At 35.0% G+C, this 18952-nt stretch overlaps 1 pseudogene; it reads right to left on the bottom strand.

Annotated features, from left to right (window-relative positions):
• Nucleotides 1-712: 712 nt before the first annotated feature.
• LOC143245549 (potassium voltage-gated channel subfamily B member 2 pseudogene) lies at nucleotides 713-1436 on the bottom strand (annotated as a pseudogene).
• Between the last annotated feature and the right edge of the window lie 17516 nt (nucleotides 1437-18952).

Genomic DNA, 18952 nt, shown 5'->3' with positions numbered 1-18952 from the left:
GACGGTTTTCTTTTAGTGGACATTATTCAAAATCGAGCCCTTTCCCCAGATATCGATTTCATACAGTTCTATTGCTGGCTGTTCGGTCATTGAGCGGTAAATTTAAAGGTTAAAATAGCCCAATTTGTAACTTTGCGCTTGACAACAAACACGGCCTTCAGTGTATGTGTTAGTTTTTTATCGACAGTTTAGGTAACATATAAGAGGTTCATGTTTATTTGATGGTTTGAACTGCATAACTAGTATTTCTGTGGAAATATAAAATGGTATAAATCTGTTTCAAGTTTATCTGAACTTTCATGGTCGTAATATCAAAAAGTATTGATTTCTCTGTTGAGAGTTATAAAATTTTTGGAATCAAACATCAGGTTTTTATATACCTTTATAGATGTGTTTGAATCTTATTTGGACAAATCTACTGAAAAAAAAATCTAAGTTATTTTATGCATGGACGAAAAAAAAACATTATTAAAAACATAAATGTCATTCTAATCTGGAATTTATTAGTTACTGAGTGCTTTATGTGTTTTGGTAATATTATTTGTTAAAATCCTCCCATACATATTTTAACTTAGGCTTATTGTATTTACTTGTTAGAAAATTTTCCACTGCATGTGCTGATATGCATTTACTGCAATGTCTACGCCTTCGAAACCTCAACTACATGATAAGAGCAAAATGACGAAAAACAAAACAAAGAGCTCACCTTGCTGGTGAATCTGGATTTTATCTTGCGGAAAAGAATTCCTGGTGACGAAAACGAGAGCGAAGAACATGAAGACGGTGCCGGTAACGTGTTTGCTCTTTCGGCCTCTTCGATTAATTTTTTTCTCACCAGGGCTCATTGGACTATCTTCTGTTTTGTGTAAAACTCTGCAAAGTTGTTGACAATGATTGGTACAGGCATCCCAACAACCACTACACCAGCAATACAGCAGACACTCCCAATCACTTTGCCAGGTAAAGTAACGGGAACCATGTCTCCAAAACCAACAGTCGTCATAGTGACACAAGCCCACCAAAAGGCAGAAGGAATGCTGGTATAAAGTGTTTCAGATTCGTCTTTCTCTGCAAAATAAGCTAGACTAGAAAAAAAACACGATGGAAATTACAAGGGATAAGATGAGCAACCCGAACTCTTGGATACTTTGCTTCATTGTATATCCCAAACTTTGCAAGCATCTCGAATGTCGAGCCAGTTTTAAACTTCACATAACCCTTGCCACACGGAAGATTAGGAAAATTTCGTGAATGTTTTCAAAATCTTTAGGGACAATATTTGTAGCTACAAGAATTGAAGACACGATGAAAGGGGTAATAACTAGGAGGTCAACGATGTTTAGTATACTTTTTAAAAACTTCCCCTTGTTTGGTGCAGAAAATAATCTTAAGATATATTCTATACTAAACCAGACTACACATGTGATTTCAATCATACCCAGTTTTTTGTTTTCTTTGTGTAGCGGAATTTCTTCATTGACATCTTCATTATATTGTTCCTTTAAGGAAGGTATCGTACCTAAATTCTGTGTGATGGATGATAGCAGGATGAATAACACAGAGAAGCTGGTAATGATCTAAAGAAAAAGTTAAATTCTAATCACTAATCGATACTTATTATCACTTTATGTAAGTATATGTGTTTAAGACATTCACGAATTACGCAGCCCTGCGATGATTTTATTGTCTTGAAATATTCACGTTTTACAGTAATTCTTGTACGCTGAATCCAACAATGATACCAGTTTTCTTCGTCGCGTACAGATTTTTCATAATACGCCATATGTATGTTTAGACAAGTGAATTACTTTCATTAAAATCGGGTCACACTTTGAAACGCTTAAAATATTGGCAATCGATAAGACGCTCGCGTAGCCGATTGGTCTGTGACCCAAACATTATTCTAAAAAAATGTTCTTTGTGAGTAAACGAAATAATAATTTGATTCAAGTAAGAGTTTTTCCTTTTATGATTTGTAAATAATACACACATGAGAGACAAAATGAATATTATTTTCGAAATCTGCGTAGCTAGATTACGAAACATCCGTTATTAAAACGAAAGCAGCTTTTATAAAGTTCTAATTCGCAAACCTGTGTTACGTAAGAATTAATAAAAAATACCAGTTATAAAAATCATAAAAAGTACATTTTGTAATATAGCAAATAAGGAATAATTGCAGTAGTAGCACCCGAATAGAATGAAAACAATGGACAACCAATCAAAAAACTATTTTAAGGGTAAACATCAAGTGCCAAATCCAATAATGTTTTCAGTTTAGCCATTCATCCCCTGTCCTTGGCAAGTTGTAGATAGGTATGGATGTCCTTTAAAAAAGTAAAATAACAATCATGGAAATGCAAATATTAAGTTTTACTAACTTTTGTAAGAAATACCTTTAGCTCAGTTCATCCTTGGAGTGATGAAGAAATGATAGATGGACGATGGTCCATGATTTTATTTAGACAGCTCCATCTATCCTCTGTTTCAACTATTTGAACTGTACCTTGCATGCCTTTCATTTTATGAACCAAACACAAAATACAGACCTCAAGATGGACAAAACACAACCTCAAGAACCCGACATGAGGGTCGTGGATTTGAATTCCCGTCCCACCAAACAAGCTTGCCCTTTCAATCGTGGGGACATTATAATGTGACGGTCAATCACGCTACTCATTTGCCAATGAATAGTGTATCATTGTATGATAAATTAAATAATGTTGCCAAAGCTGGTGGCCCTTTGAAGAGCTCGCTGTACATATAGCACCAATTTCTCCCTCATGGCTCCCACCCACTGAACAGGTGAAAACTAAAGACCTGTAACAATATTGTTGCATGATAATATATTTTGTAACCAACTTGGTGTCCTTTCTGTTTCGTGCTATGTCCCGATAGTTCATCTACAACAATTCCTTCTGAGTTTTGTACTATCTAAACTGATGATCAACACCCATACTGTTATTTTGTTTGAATTTGAAGAACCAGCAAAACAAAGAGTAACGCTCTTCTGCTTCTTGAAATACAGATATTACAGTAAGGGAACGTGCAACTTTTGCTTTGTACAAAACATGAAAATTCATGAGATTTTACTTTGCAAATTAATTCGGTTAAAAAGGGTTAGGAGAACAGTGAATAAATGTAAAACCATTCCTTGTTACCCATTAAACATTTACTTCCAATACTTACATATGCACAGAAATGGAGATTTGGAGGCTATTGGACTTTGGCCTGATTAATTGAAGATTTCGATACCCCCTGGGGCTATTATGTATGTATCTATTTTCCCAGATTCAACCCTTCCTGCTTCGAAGTTATTTTAGTATACTGGAAGTCCGATCAAGGCCTGAGGCGTGCTTCTATCGATCTTTTAACATTGGGAAAGTAGAGGTCAGCAATAATTCTGGACTTAGAATGCTAAAATCCGGGATTCGATTCTCATCAGTATACGAAATATAGATAGCCCATTGTGTAGCCTCGCGCTAAAACAAACGAATGCGTCTAGGAAAGTTCTCAACCATAAATTGTGACAGGAGCTCATTTAATGCCAAGTCTTTTGTCACTGTGAATCATCTTATACTTAAGTGACAAATCTCATGAGAATAGTCCTAACATCATGAGATAAGATATTCAAAACGGTAAACGTACTTTTCTACAATATATAAAGCCATAAGTTTAGCATATAATCTAAATATTTTTTTCAAGTTACTAATGTGCATACGTATGTGAAAATAGTTTACTTTTAACTAAGTACAAAACTGCGCAATGGGCATTCTTAAATAATTCCTTCACAGGAACTAAAGCCTAAAAGTTAGCGCTGTAGGTCCCCAAGCTTATGGACGTGCCAGGTGGGAAGGGGGAAAGTAATTGGGGGACTAGTGAAACAAACAAATTAGTAATGAATGTACTTTATTTATACGACTTAATATAAGATAAAAGGATAATAAAATGAATACAGTATACATCTGGTAGTGATAACATGAATAAATAAAAATGAACGTACTTTGGCAGCCACTGGTATCAGATCTTTCCATTAGGTTCCAGACAAACTGCTTACATTGCGCATACTTTCCTTCTTCAAACTTTTCAACTTCTGTTCTAAAAGTAAACCGTTTAACGTCTAAGTCAGTAAAAATTGATTCATTTTTTTCATAGTATTTGCTCATACAGCAAGGCTCCATACAAGTTTCTTTTAACATCCAGTAATCAAAATCGTCAGTGAGCGCCCTCACACAAAGTTCGTCCACCAAATGGAATTTCCAGTGCGGTAAAAATTAATAATCGAAGTGAATGATGCTGGACTGTGATTAAAGAAAAACTCGTTTTCATCAGGATTATACGACCTAAGCGGGTTTGAGGGAAGCGCTTCAAAGTATTCCACATCACTTGATGTTTGACACCACCAACATTTAGAGTCACCCTGTGGTTTTTGGTTTCAGTAAGATCAGCCACAGAGTCAGTTGGAGACAAATCAAGAACATCTTGTGTTTGCGCATCATTTATATCTATTAAGGAAATGGGTAAACTACACGAATATTGTGACTTTTCCACAGATAGGACTGAATGGTTACTTTCTATTTGATGCCAACCAGAGACATCTCGATGAGGTGAGTTATTCGTATGAAGTTTCTCTACCAAGTCCATTTCTTCAAGTGATACTGATGACCCCAGCGGACACATTCAAGTCAGTTTTAATTCACTGGAAATATGAATTCGTTTCACAAGGACTGTAATGACTTGTTGGCTTCAGATGCAACTGAAATAAGAATATTTATGATAGGATATGTAACATCTTTCATCTTAAAATGTGAAGGGTGACAAGTTTTTGCAAAAGTTTTCAACTAAAGAACGACAAAAAGATGAAAATCTGGAAGAATACGAAACAGTTATTATTATTTTTACAAAGAAATACAAAATGTTTATTCTACCATGCAATAAATCTAGATCTAATACACCCCACAAGCCAATCAGCTTCTGAAAATTCTACCAGTAAAATATTTTCAGAATCTATTTTTTAAGGGTTAATTTAAATATATACTCTTCAAAAAAAGAAACGCAAAAGGGAAAATATGAGACAAATTGTTAACAAGTTTATTCCGGGTAGTTTTGTATGACATGTGTGAAACTTTGCACATTCACTGCTGAACATCCAAAGTCCGCAAAGGCGATGTCTACGCTCACTAGGTGAAGTTTAACGTCACTCAACGTCAATAACGAGTATGCCCCGCGTGAGCATCAATAATTGCTTGGCATCTCCTGCCCATGAAAGCGATGAGATGACGAATCACATCCTGTGGAATGGCTGTCCACTCAGCCTGCAAAGCTGCTGCAAGCTGAGGTAGAGTCTGCGGTTGAGGTTGTTGCCGTCGCAGACGTCGGTCCACCTCGTCCCAAAGATGTTCGATGGGGTTTAAATCTGGTGATCTGGAGGGTCAGGGAAGAACGTTGATGTTGTGGTGTTTCAAGAAGACAGTGGTGAGTCGGGATGTGTGAGGACGGGCGTTGTGATGTTGAAAAACGTCGTTGACGTTCACCATGATGGGTTGCACATGGGGCCTAAGAATCTCGTAGACAGTTGCGTACGGTCTGATCGGAAATCCTACGCAGCCCTGGTATGGTTGAGGCAGTAGACGTCGCAGTGGTGGTCCAATCCCGAAGGTGACGTAACCGAATGTAGCGATCTTGTGCGGGCATGGTCACACGAGGTCTGCCAGATCGTGGACGGTCACGAGTTGATCCATGTTGTTGGTGACGATTCCATAGCCTTGTGATGGTGCTTGGTTGGACATTCACAGCTCTGGCAACATCTGACCGAGATTCGCCTGCTTCCAAGCGACCAATGGCGTTGTTGCATTGTGCTTCAGTCAGTCTTGGCGTAACTGTATTGCGTGTCGGTGGCTTAACACTGAGCTATGGAAACCGAGAACTCGTCACTTTTATAGGGATTTTGCACATGTTGAACTTGCAGAACATGCAGATCTCTCAAACAAATTTATTGGACACGCATGCGTTTTGGAAAAATCCGATGTTTTCCTCCGTTTTCAAAGTGCACAACTTTTATTGTCATTTTGGTCTGATAATCAGTGCCTTAACACGTGTAATATCACATACTCTGAGCTTGTAACGTTATTACATATATTTCTCTTTAAAATAACAAAAATATCCCTTTTGCGTTTCTTGTTTTGAAGAGTATACATCCGTTACACAAGCCTAATTCATTTCAATGTATATATATATCTCTTGGATAGAATTTCATAGACATGGCCAAGTGGTTAGGGCGTTCAACTCGTAATATGTAGGTTCGAAACCCCGTTACACGAAAGCATGCTCGTCTGTTTCAGTAGGTGGGGGCATTATAATGTGATGGCCAATCAACTTGTCTTTAGTAAAAGAGTAGCCCAAGAGTTGGCAGGGGGGATAACTAGGTGCCTTCCCTCTAATCTTACACTGCTAAATAAGGGACGGCTAGCGCAGATAGACCATGTGTAGTTTTGCGCGAAATTCAAAACAAACCAAACTGTTTATGCCTCTACTAATAAACTTGTACCAAGTTTACCTGTACTAATGTATTTCATTAATCATTTAAATGCAATATTTGTTTTATTTAAGTTTTTAGTAGTTCATGGTACTTTAGGGACACGGGGAGGGATAAATTAATGAGTCAGAGGTGTATTGCTGAATTATCGTTATGTGACCCCTGTTGGTCCGACAAAACGGATAATCTAGTAAGGCTTTGGAACCAAGAGTGCAGGAAATTCGGTGGTGTAACTTTACCACTTAAGAGTCTTCAGTGTGTGTATTTAGATTATTTTTATGTTTTTGTTCTTGCTTCTAATGAAAACGATTTTTTGAGAAACAAAATTTAATGTAAGAAAAGAAAAATTCATTGTAATTTAGGATTTTTTCTAAACTTTATGGTTGTTCAATGTATGATTGTTTTTTTTTATGATGAATGGGAAATTTAAAAACAAACTCACTGAACGAAGGGCGAGGACGTTGGAAAGGGGTTAACAAACCCCAACCCCTCATTTCTTAACGGGCGAGGCTAGTTACATAATAAACACCAGTGACTATGAGTCAGAAAGAATTAAATGTATTTTACCCCAACATATGACGCTATATTATATTAATAAAAATATTTTTCGCCTTAGGTAACAGATTTTTAAACATTTAGCCAAAAAATGCATAAGAATTTTTTATGAAACGTTAATGTCAAAAATAGTTTTTAATAAAAATTCGATTTATTCATTTGTTACGCTATTTCAAAGGTAAGTTAGAAAAGAACATATTTTTTATTTTTGTAAATATTGCTAGGAATTTGTACATTTGTCCTTTACCATAAAACTCACAGATTTTGCCATCACAATTAATAATTCGCTGGATTAGACATTTGACAATTCAGGTATATTTCTTTGAGTTTTCTTCTTGTTTTTATTATAAGCCTTTGCCAAGAAGATTTGAATATACCATAAAAATATCATATATGAGCCAAACTTCTAATCAAGAATCACCTATACCCAAAAAATGTTTTATTTTTAAAATACTAGAACATTAATCAACATTCACCGTAATATGACAGAAAATCAAGTTCTAATAACATAAATTTAACCTAAATTTAAAAGCTTTCACACAAAATGTTAAAAGACTATGGAAGAGCCAGTTATTTACAATGAAAAAAATGATAAAAACGCAGACTCGGCCAAACGTTTTAATATAACATAGGCAATTTGATTAAGTATTTTTTTTCTTCTTCTGGAAATCAAGATTATCTCCCCCTCTCTCTCCACACACGTCTAGTGTTTATTGTTAGTCTTCTTATAAATCAAGATTATCTTCCCCTCTCTCTACACACACGTCTGGTGTTTATTGTTAGTCTTCTGGAAATCAAGATTATCTCCCCCTCTCTCTACACACACGTCTAGTGTTTATTGTTAGTCTTCTGGAAATCAAGATTATCTCCCCCTCTCTCTACACACACGTCTAGTGTTTATTGTTAGTCTTCTGGAAATCAAGATTATCCCCCTCTCTCTACACACACGTCTAATGTTTATTGTTATTCTTCTGGAAGTCAAGATTATCTCCCTCTCTCTCAACACACACGTCTCGTGTTTATTGTTAGTCTTCTGGAAATCAAGATTATCTCCCCCTCTCTCAACACACACGTCTAGTGTTTATTGTTAGTCTTCTGGAAATCAAGACTATCTCCCCTCTCTCTACACACACGTCCAGTGTTTATTGTTAGTCTTCTGGAAATCAAGATTATCTCTCCCTCTCTCTGCACACACGTCTAGTGTTTATTGTTAATCTTCTGGAAATCAAGATTATCTCCCCCTCTCTCTACACACACGTCTAGTGTTTATTGTTAGTCTTCTGGAAATCAAGATTATCTAGTGTTTATTGTTAGTCCCCTCTCTCTACACACACGTCTAGTGTTTATTGTTAGTCTTCTGGAAATCAAGATTATCTCTCCCTCTCTCTACACACACGTCTAGTGTTTATTGTTAGTCTTCTGGAAATCAAGATTATCTCTCCTCTCTCTACACACACGTCTAGTGTTTATTGTTAGTCTTCTGGAAATCAAGATTATCTCCCTCTCTCTACACACACGTCTAGTGTTTATTGTTAGTCTTCTGGAAATCAAGATTATCTCGTCTCTCTCTCTACACACACGTCTAGTGTTTATTGTTAGTCTTCTGGAAATCAAGATTATCTCTCCTCTCTCTACACACACGTCTAGTGTTTATTGTTAGTCTTCTGGAAATCAAGATTATCTCCCCTCTCTCTACACACACGTCTAGTGTTTATTGTTAGTCTTCTGGAAATCAAGATTATCTCTCCCTCTCTCTACACACACGTCTAGTGTTTATTGTTAGTCTTCTGGAAATCAAGATTATCTCCCTCTCTCTCTAACACGTCTAGTGTTTATTGTTAGTCTTCTGAAATCAAGATTATCTCCCTCTCTCTACACACACGTCTAGTGTTTATTGTTAGTCTTCTGAAATCAAGAAATCAAGATTATCAAGATTATCTCTCCCTCTCTCTACACACACGTCTAATGTTTATTGTTATTCTTCTGGAAGTCAAGATTATCTCCCTCTCTCTCAACACACACGTCTCGTGTTTATTGTTAGTCTTCTGGAAATCAAGACTATCTCCCCTCTCTCTACACACACGTCCAGTGTTTATTGTTAGTCTTCTGGAAATCAAGATTATCTCTCCCTCTCTCTACACACACGTCTAGTGTTTATTGTTAGTCTTCTGAAAATCAAGATTATCTCCACCTCTTACTGCACACACGTCTAGTGTTTATTGTTAATCTTCTGGAAATCAAGATTATCTCTCCCTATCTCTACACACACGTCTAGTGTTTATTGTTAGTCTTCTGGAAATCAAGATTATCTCCCCCTCTCTCTACACCCACGTCTAGTGTTTATTGTTAGTCTTCTGGAAATCAAAATTATCTCCCCCTTTCTCTACACACACGTCTAGTGTTTATTGTTAGTCTTCTGGAAATCAAGATTATCCCCCCCTCTCTCTACACACACGTCTAGTGTTTATTGTTAGTCTTCTGGAAATCAAGATTATCTCCCCCTCTCTCTACACACACGTCTAGTGTTTATTGTTAGTCTTCTGGAAATCAAGATTATCTCTCCCTCTCTCTACACACACTTCTAGTGTTTATTGTTAGTCTTCTGGAAATCAAGATTATCTCTCCCTCTCTCTACACACACGTCTAGTGTTTATTGTTAGTCTTCTGGAAATCAAGATTATCTCTCCCTCTCTCTACACACACGTCTAGTGTTTATTGTTAGTCTTCTGCAGATCAAGTTAAAAGTTGCACCAAACCATTAAAACTTGTTTCAACAGAAATAGTTTCAGTTTAATTGAAACTTGACCGCTCTTTTAATAAGTGCCAGAAAGATTTAGTTTTGTTTAAAAATCAGAATATCGTTGACTTATGAAATTCAAAACGCGATATCAGCATTACGTATCTATATATGAAACACAATATTTTATAGAAGTTAATGTAAGCACCATTATTTGTCGTGAGTTCATATGCTCATTTTTGTTTAAGCGATAAAAAATAATTACTTTTAAGTTTGAAACACGTCTGTAACAGGATGAGCAGTAATTATAGATTGAAAAATTAACTTTTGTTACTTGAATAGTGTGTTAGGTATTTGTAATAGAGTTACGTTAAATTATATTTAATTTAATAAAGTAAACCCTTAACATTACTTAATACAAATTACATAAGTTATGCAAAATAATTAATCAGTAATGATTTATAATATTGGATTTAGTGTATTTTACTCGCATAAATACAATCGATTTACACATTTCAGAAGAATGACAGGAATAATTCGTAACAGAAAAAAAAAATATATTTGAACTGATCGGAGCATATATCAAAGTTATACAATTAAAATAATAAGAGTTGTAATTACGAAAGAGTTGTAATTAAGCACAGAAAAAGTGCCCTCTGTACTCTGTCCACCACGCGTATCGATACCCAGATTTCAGTTTTGTGAATCCTTTTCAATCGTGGAAGCATTATAATTTGATGGTCAATCCCACTATTCGTTCGTAAAAAGTGTAGTCTAAAAGTTCACGGTGCGTGGTGATGACTAGCTGCCTTCCCTCTTATCTTACACTGCTAAATTAGGGCTAGCGCAGATAGCCCTCATGTAGCTTTGCACGAAATTCAAACAAACAAATTGTGTCTTATAAAAGGACATAAAATTTAAATAAATGTTTGAAGCTAAGCAAATTTCTAACAGTCATAAACAATATTTAGTTAAAGTAATAAAAAATATACATTGGAAGTTTTCATTTTTTCGTAAACCATCAAGAAATCCTTTCACAATAATCCGTTTTAACTGATGAAATGATACTGATTTTCGAGTGATAAATAAAATAGTTTGGTTTGGTTTGAATTTCGCGCAAAGCTAGACAAAGGCTATCTGCGCTAGAAGTCCCTAATTTAGCAGTGTAAGACTAGAGGGAAGGCAGCTAGTTATTACCACTCACCGCCAACTCTTGGGCTATTCTTTTCCAACGAATAGTGGGATTGACCGTAACTTTATAACGCCCCCACGGTTGAAAGGCGAGCGTGTTTGGTGCGATGGGAATTTGAACCCTCGATCCTCAGGTTACGAGTCGAACGCCTTAACCCACCTGGCCATGCCGGGACAAATAAAATAATATCAAATACTAGTGTTTAACCATTGGACACAGGCAATATAAATGTCTCACTGTCTCTGTGTCTTCACTACATAATGTACATAAACCGGTATCGTGTTTTTGCACATGAACAAGGTTATACATCCGAAAACTTACCGATGTGGTACTAGTGGATAGTCGTGGTTGTGGCTTTTACTATCTTTATCAAAACAGTTTTTGGCTTTGAATGATGACTAATTGTTCTGTTGAGCACAAACACACTTGTTAACGTTGGTAAGTTACAAGTCAGATTGACCAACTGAAACTTACATCAGGTAGTTGCTTGAGTAACTGACGCTTATATCAATACAGTGGTACCTCTGTTCTCGAAAGTAATCCGTTCCAGAAGGCTGTTCAAAAACCGAATCAATTTTTCCGATAAGAATTACTGTAAATTAAATTAATCTGTTACAGACCTCCAAAAATTACGCATTATGAAGTATTTTAAGTAAAAATATTGCTTATTTATACCTGTATAATAATACTTACATGCATAAAGTCAACCACAAAAAGTATAAACACAATAAAAAACAATAAATGAAAATTTAACTGCACTTTATCTGTGCTGAGGAGAGCTGATGGCGTAAGTGAAAGGTAGTGAGGAACGTGGAGAGTAGGAGGGTTATTATTGTTTGGAAGAGGAGTCACCTTCCATAAAAACGTCAGGTAATTCTTCTTCTGGTGTTCTTTCTCTTTTCTGTCTCTTTCCACCACTACAACCTGCTTGAGACTCACTGGACCTATTTCTCACTAAAAACTTGTCTAATGAGGTTTGTTTCTGCCTGGCATCCTCCCCATGTCTCATCACACTATGTATGTCATTTCTCCTCCTACATTTTTCAAACCACCCCTATTAGCCTTAAAGGCATCACTTGTATCAGCACTCGTTCCAGGGGTGTTTTTCAGGAGGTCAACATGCAACTGCTTTGCTTTCTCACAAATGATGGTCTCAGAAATGCTATCACCATCTAATTATTTTTCGTTTACCCAAAACAACAACAATTTTTCTATCTCTTCCATTGTTTGTTATCTTTGTTTCGTAAGCACTTTCACTACTTTTGCAATATCAGCTCCTTTGATGACGTCTTTATTTTTCAGTATGGTGCAGACTGTAGACTTTGCCATACCAAACTGTGTAGCAAGGTTAAATACGCGAACACCACTCTCATACTTCGCTATGGGATTTCTTTTCACCTCTAACAACTTTTGTTTTTGGTTTGCTGCTTTCTTTATCCTTCTTTGACCCCATGATGGCTTATTTAATCAGAATATTTGAAAAAAAAATGAAAAAATAAAAACGAGAACGTTCACAGCAGATTTTAGCTCGAACCCCCGAAATAACCCGTCTGATGACCCGAACGACCCTTCGACCATTTTCGGCCCACGCCAAGCTTGGTTCGAGAACCGAGACATTTTTTTCTCAAACAATATATCCGAAAACTGAATTCTTCGAGAAGGGAGTCGTTCGAGGACCGAGGAACCACTGTGTGTATATATATATATATATATATGTATTTACGTATATAATGTAACATGTGGTGTATATTTAAGGCCTTGGAACACTTGGAGAAATACCCCACACACACAAGTAAAAAATAAGATTATGGCTTATGAAATGCGAAGAATAAACTGTCCGTAACTACACGGGTTCTTCATTGCAAATACTAATGTATTATAATATGTTTATTATCGGTCTTATTTTGATTAATATCATACATTACCTACTAAGACTGGTTTAAGAAAGAAGTTGCAAAGAGAAACTTCGTATATATTATATTTGATTGTACCTAAATTTCACGCTGAATCTTAAGAAAGTTTTCTTTGTTGTTTATTACGGTTAATTTACTTAATTTGGTACCGCATAATATAAACCCGTTATAATTTCCCAGTTCAGGAGAAAACAATTAAATTTAATATCACTATTCTCATAGAAAGTTTTTTCACCTAACAATGTTACATCAATTCACGACATAACTCAGATAAGTATACTTTGTGCCCATAGTAACAGTGTTATTTCACTTAGAAACAGAAAACAAAGCTACATATAAAGCGTACAGTGCAGAGAGAAATAATATGGCTATTTTAAGTCAATTAATCTATATTTACGTTAGTTTACTGCTTGCTTCAGGTTCTAAAGTAGTCCACGAAATTGAACGTGGTTCCACTCTGAAATTACTCTGTACAAAAGAAGCCCATACTAATGAAGGAAAATGAACCAATTACTTAATACACTCATCTCAATGAAGTAGTGACTAGTAGCGAGAGAATACGAAGGAAAGATAGCGGCGAGTTAGTGTTGACTGACGTGCAATTCGAAGACGCAGGAATATACAAATGTTAATATAGTGAAGGCAATTACAAACGTGATATCACAGGTTATTTCAAAGTGTTTGATTTTAGGCCTTATTTTCGTTTATTACACTATATTAATTTTACAGCAAGACCACCTAAATCGAAATCACCCATCTCGCTTTTAAATGTATTACAGCCATTAAGTTTTCCTTTGACTTTGATATTTCACCCACCATGTATATTGATTAAAAAATAAGTTATATCAGCTATGTATACGTAAGATTATGCATATGATCACAATAGAATCACTTATAACTTTAGAATCTTATATTAATGTCTTACTTTTACAAACAACCAAGCCAGATGTACATACAAAGAAAAAAGAAAACAAATTATGTGTTATTTATTGTTTGGAAAGTATTTGAAATATACTTTTACTGCCGCCAAAAATTTGATAAATATTTTATCAATTTAACCATATGTTTGCGATATTTGTGTCTAAGCTAATGTGTATCCGTTAGTTAGTGTTATGGAATTACTGGCTTTTCTGTTATAAGGTTTAACTGTTAACGAGGTTAAACGTACACAAGATACTCTCTGACGGATGAACCTCAAGAATCCAAAGTTTTCACTTAAAATTTGTAAACGTAAAGAAACACAATATTTTACTTATACACCCCACTTTAGGTCGATCTTTGGCTACTGGTGTGCGAAAATTTTGTTTCAGGACAACGTTCTCTTTCAGTTTTAAGTGAAGCTTGACTATAAAAACGGAAAATACTTTTTCTTTATGCATCGTAAAATATATTTATAACATGGAAATTAAATGATTGAGATGGTGAAGCAAAAAGCTTTTTGGCTAATCTTCAAGCGAAGATATTCTTTGGCCATATTCCTTTGAAAATAGTTTCACACGTCCTGAGGTTTAATGTCTGTATTGGACTAAATGTGTCAAAAGAACTTCAGTGGTTAAAAGGGTTTTGAATTAAAATTTTAATTATAATTTGATTTGTAAAAACTGGTGTTTTATTTTGCACTGATCCTTTCATTCTTGTGGTTCAAGTCTCTCAGATGACTGAAGAATACTAGATTTTTTAACATTACTTTGAAGATATTTATATTCAAATTGTATAGATGCGTGTTTGCTTTAAGTATAGTGTATATTCACAAAGAAGAAATAGAAACAAAAAACACCTTAAAAGGTGTAGGACAATCTAACATGTGTTTTTAAACTCAAACAATTTGTTAATTTTAGAAGTCACACCAAACATTTGCCTGCTAGAGGCTATTATCAACATTAAAAACTGTACCAATCCTTTTTTCGTATCTTAATCACAAATATGAAGTTAAGAAATTGTTGTAAAACATATAAAACACGTTAAACACACAAATATTTGTGTAATGGATGATAAGATTAGTTTGGTTTTAAAAAAGTACCAGATAATAGGTACTATAGTTTTTAAGAATCACAGATGAAATTATTAATAATATATAAAAGAATCAGACATGACCCAAAAGAAGGCTTGAAGGAAAGTCAAATAGTAATGGAATTCTCAAAATCACTTATAGGCGAAAATCGACTTTGCATTAGATAGAAGGAAAACATACACAAAATTATACGTTCATGAAATTGTGTCAGTGGAGTCGTTCTTAAAAAAACATCTATTATCTTATTTATTTTTGTTCGTAATGGTAGCAAAAGTAGAAACTTCGTCTGTATTTTGAAACCATTTTAACATGATCAATCATGAAATATATGTGGGTTGAAAAATCCCATTCCTTTCCAGAGCAACATCTTATTGATCACATCTTTACAAACAATTGTCAGAATTACGTACCCGATAAAATACTCTTTCTATTGGTCATAGTAGTCGGTGGTACTACTTAAGAACTTTCAAATGATTGGTTTGAAGGGCGGAGTTACTCAAGTTGATTTGCTAAATGTATTGTTATCTCGACAAACCATAGAAGAGGGAGGTTCTTATTTTATATTTATCATGTCTATATCTCAACTTCGTGTTTCTAATTCTTTAAGTATTTGTACATGTTGAATAGTGGGCGTGATGAAATAGAATCTGAGTAATGAAACAGCTGGACGTATTATGTGACATACAATAACAGATACTTAACTTTTGTCTTTACATTTCTTCTTAAATTAGGAAATTGAAACATATATAATTTTAAAATTTAGATTATTAACTACGTTTTGATTCTAATCTCATTGACGTAAGTGGTTAAAAATGTTAGTTCATAAAATTTTGAAAATAACGCTTCAAACGTCGTGATACGTGCAATTTAACCAACACGGGAGAAATAAAGGGATTTTGTTTGTTTCTTTTGAATCTCGCGCAAAGCTACGCGAAGGCTATCTGCGCTAGCCGTCTGTAATTTAGTAGTGTAAGACAAGAGGGAAGGTAGCTAGTCATCACCACCCACCGCCAACTTTTGGGCTACTCTTTTACCAACGAGAGTGGGATTGACCGTCACATTATAATGCTCCCATGGCTGAAAGGGCGAGCGTGTTTGTTGCGATCGGGATTCGAATCCGCAACTCTCGGATTACGAGTCGAATGCCTTAACACACTTGGCCATGCTGGGCCAAAAAGTGTGTGTTTTTTATAGTAAAGCCACATCTGGCTATCTGTTGAGCCCACCGAGGGGAATTGAACCCCTGATTTTGGCATTGTGAATCTATAGACTTACTGCCGCACTCGTGGGGGAAGAAAACAAAGGGATATTTGTGCTCTACCCATCACGACCATAGAAACACGGTTTTTAGCAATATACGTCTGCAGACATACCGCTGTGCCAATGGGGGCCTTTTTATCATAAATAGTAGGTTCAATTCATTTTCACCGAGTTGTTATTGACAATAATAATTCAAATACCATACAAACTATACAAGTATAATGAAAATAATTCTTACTTCTTACAAGAAGTAGTAAGGTGTGACTCAAAACTTACACAATATTTTAATCTCTAATATATGGTTTGTTTGTTTTTTGGATTTTCGAGCAAAACTACAAAAGGGCTATCTGCGTTAGCCGTACTTAATTTAGCAGTGTAAGGCTACAGAGAAGCCAGCTAGTCATTACCACCCACCGCCATCTCCTGGGCTACTTTTTACCAAGAAATAGAGTGAGTAACTATCGTATAATAATGCCCCCACGGCTGAAAGAGAGGCATGTTTACGAGTCGAGCGCCTTAACCAACTGGCCATGCCCGGCCCTAGTATGTGCTAAGACTTAATATTAATAAATATTCTTCCTTTAATATTAAGTTTATTTCAAAATACAAATGTTAGTTTTGTGAAAATATTTCTCAACTTTACTATTACCAATAAATTCATCTCTCTGTCTTACTTATAAATATAAAAGTTTGGACATATACAGCAAATCAAATTGTGTTTCTAAGTAATACTCAAAGAATTGATCAGATGGCCCTAACAGTTTATTCACGGTACAATGCAGGCGAACAACAAATCAGCAAATTAAAATTAGTTTATGTTGTAATAAAGTCATTTGAAACATCAAAGTTTTATTAAAAACGTTAATAGATCAACCAATTAATAAATTAAATGACTGGTTACAATTTTCTTTCTTCAGAAATTAAATGTATTAAAATAGATTTCCAGATACATTTTTAAATTATCGGTTTATACTATGTGTATTATTGTTTTAGAGCGTTGATTTTAATTTCATATGAAAAAGTATGGGATTTTAACTCATTACAGTCTCCAGAGTTTACAGAGAATGGTAATAAAAAAAATCCAGTGAGCAATAGTTTTGTGGAAAAAACACTTTGTGGCCAGACTCGTTCAAGCTGACAGGAAGACCACAAATACATAATAACCACTCTTTACAGCAATGATGCGCAGAAGCATATTGGGCTTCACCAGCAGAAAACCACACTGGATTTCACTCCTGTTAGCTAAGAACAGGAAGATGAGGCTACAGTGGCCAAGGGATCACCAAAACTGGATGATTGGAAAAACGTCGCTTGGTCTGAAGAATCTAAATTTCTGCTGCGAGATGCACACTGGGAAGCACACGTCAATAGACAACTACAATACTCCTAGCTAATGCCAAATTTTGCTAAAGGGACACACCAATTATCGACTCCATCCATACATAACTTGATTCAGCTTTGAAACCAGTTCCTCAACATGTCGGCCACTTCTGTTGAACTATAGCCTGAAAGGACGAGACAGTATAAACTATCTGTATTTCACCAATAAGAAAGGGTCGCTGAAAGCAAGTAAAAAATTAAGATTGACGCACTCGTGGTTCATCTTCCATTGCTGACGAGTTAGTATCTCAAGCACTGTCTATAATTACAATGTGAAAATGTCGGAAACTTATCTATTAGAAGTTATAACAAAGATGTTCCTCACAAACAACACAATACTTCTAAAGCTTCTCACAGAACACATATCTTTATGTAACACCTCTAAATAGCCGCTCTTGCTACACTAATCTATAAAAGTGTACATTTTACCAAATTGTCATTTTTTTTTCTTGGTGACAATGAATGAACAATAAAAGTAACCAGTTACCTCCCATCATACATCTCTGACCACAGGAGAAGAATTGATTAGTTTCTTGAAGAAGTAAAAGAGCTATAATCAAAATAGTTCTTGTACCACAAAGTAATTACCTAGCCACATTGGGTGCACAGAGTCTCTGGAGAAACGTTCCAGTGTTTGAAGAAACGAAAACTTCTAAATCTGATGAAGACAATGAATAACGAACAAAACTGAAGTTTATGCTAATCTGATAAACATTTCTATCGACACAGTTCCTTCTTTTGGTTTGTGAATAGTTTTACAAGTTTTGAGTCTCTGATTATTACCCTGACCTGCTTATATTGTTTAATTGTAAATGTTTATATTATTATGAAATTATAATATAAATTTGGAAGTACTTAACTTTAATAGCAAAGATATGATATAATGAAATATCCATTTAAAATATTTTACAGAGTCCCCATTAATTCATTTATTTTTATTACGATATAATACATTTTTAACTTATTTACATGTTTTATCAGAAACTTAAGGAAAGGGAAAAGAGATAAAACTTCTACACTTGTAGTTCGAGTGCTGTTTGAAAAGTTAAATGTACAACAACGGTGTACTGTGATTGATGAAGAGAAAGACTTGAAAATGTGGAACAAGAACTTAATAAAAACTAGGTTTAAGTAAAGACATTAAAACTGTAACTGGATATGACTACTGGTAGGAAATATTGAATAATACCTTAAGTTGATCAATAACATTTTAACTAAACACATTATTTGTGAAAAACATCATGTAATTTTAACAGTAAGTAAACAAACAGTGATTTATAAACATAAAGAAGTGTTTTACTGATGGTAAAAAATGGTGAACATATGTTTTCTGTTTCTTAAGAATACATTCCAATGTATTCTTGAAACA

The sequence above is a fragment of the Tachypleus tridentatus genome, chromosome 2 (genome assembly GCF_004210375.1).
Source record: "Tachypleus tridentatus isolate NWPU-2018 chromosome 2, ASM421037v1, whole genome shotgun sequence".
Lineage (NCBI taxonomy): Eukaryota > Metazoa > Arthropoda > Merostomata > Xiphosura > Limulidae > Tachypleus > Tachypleus tridentatus.
Note: the sequence above shows the minus strand (reverse complement) of the source record. Positions and strands in the feature narration are given on the sequence as shown.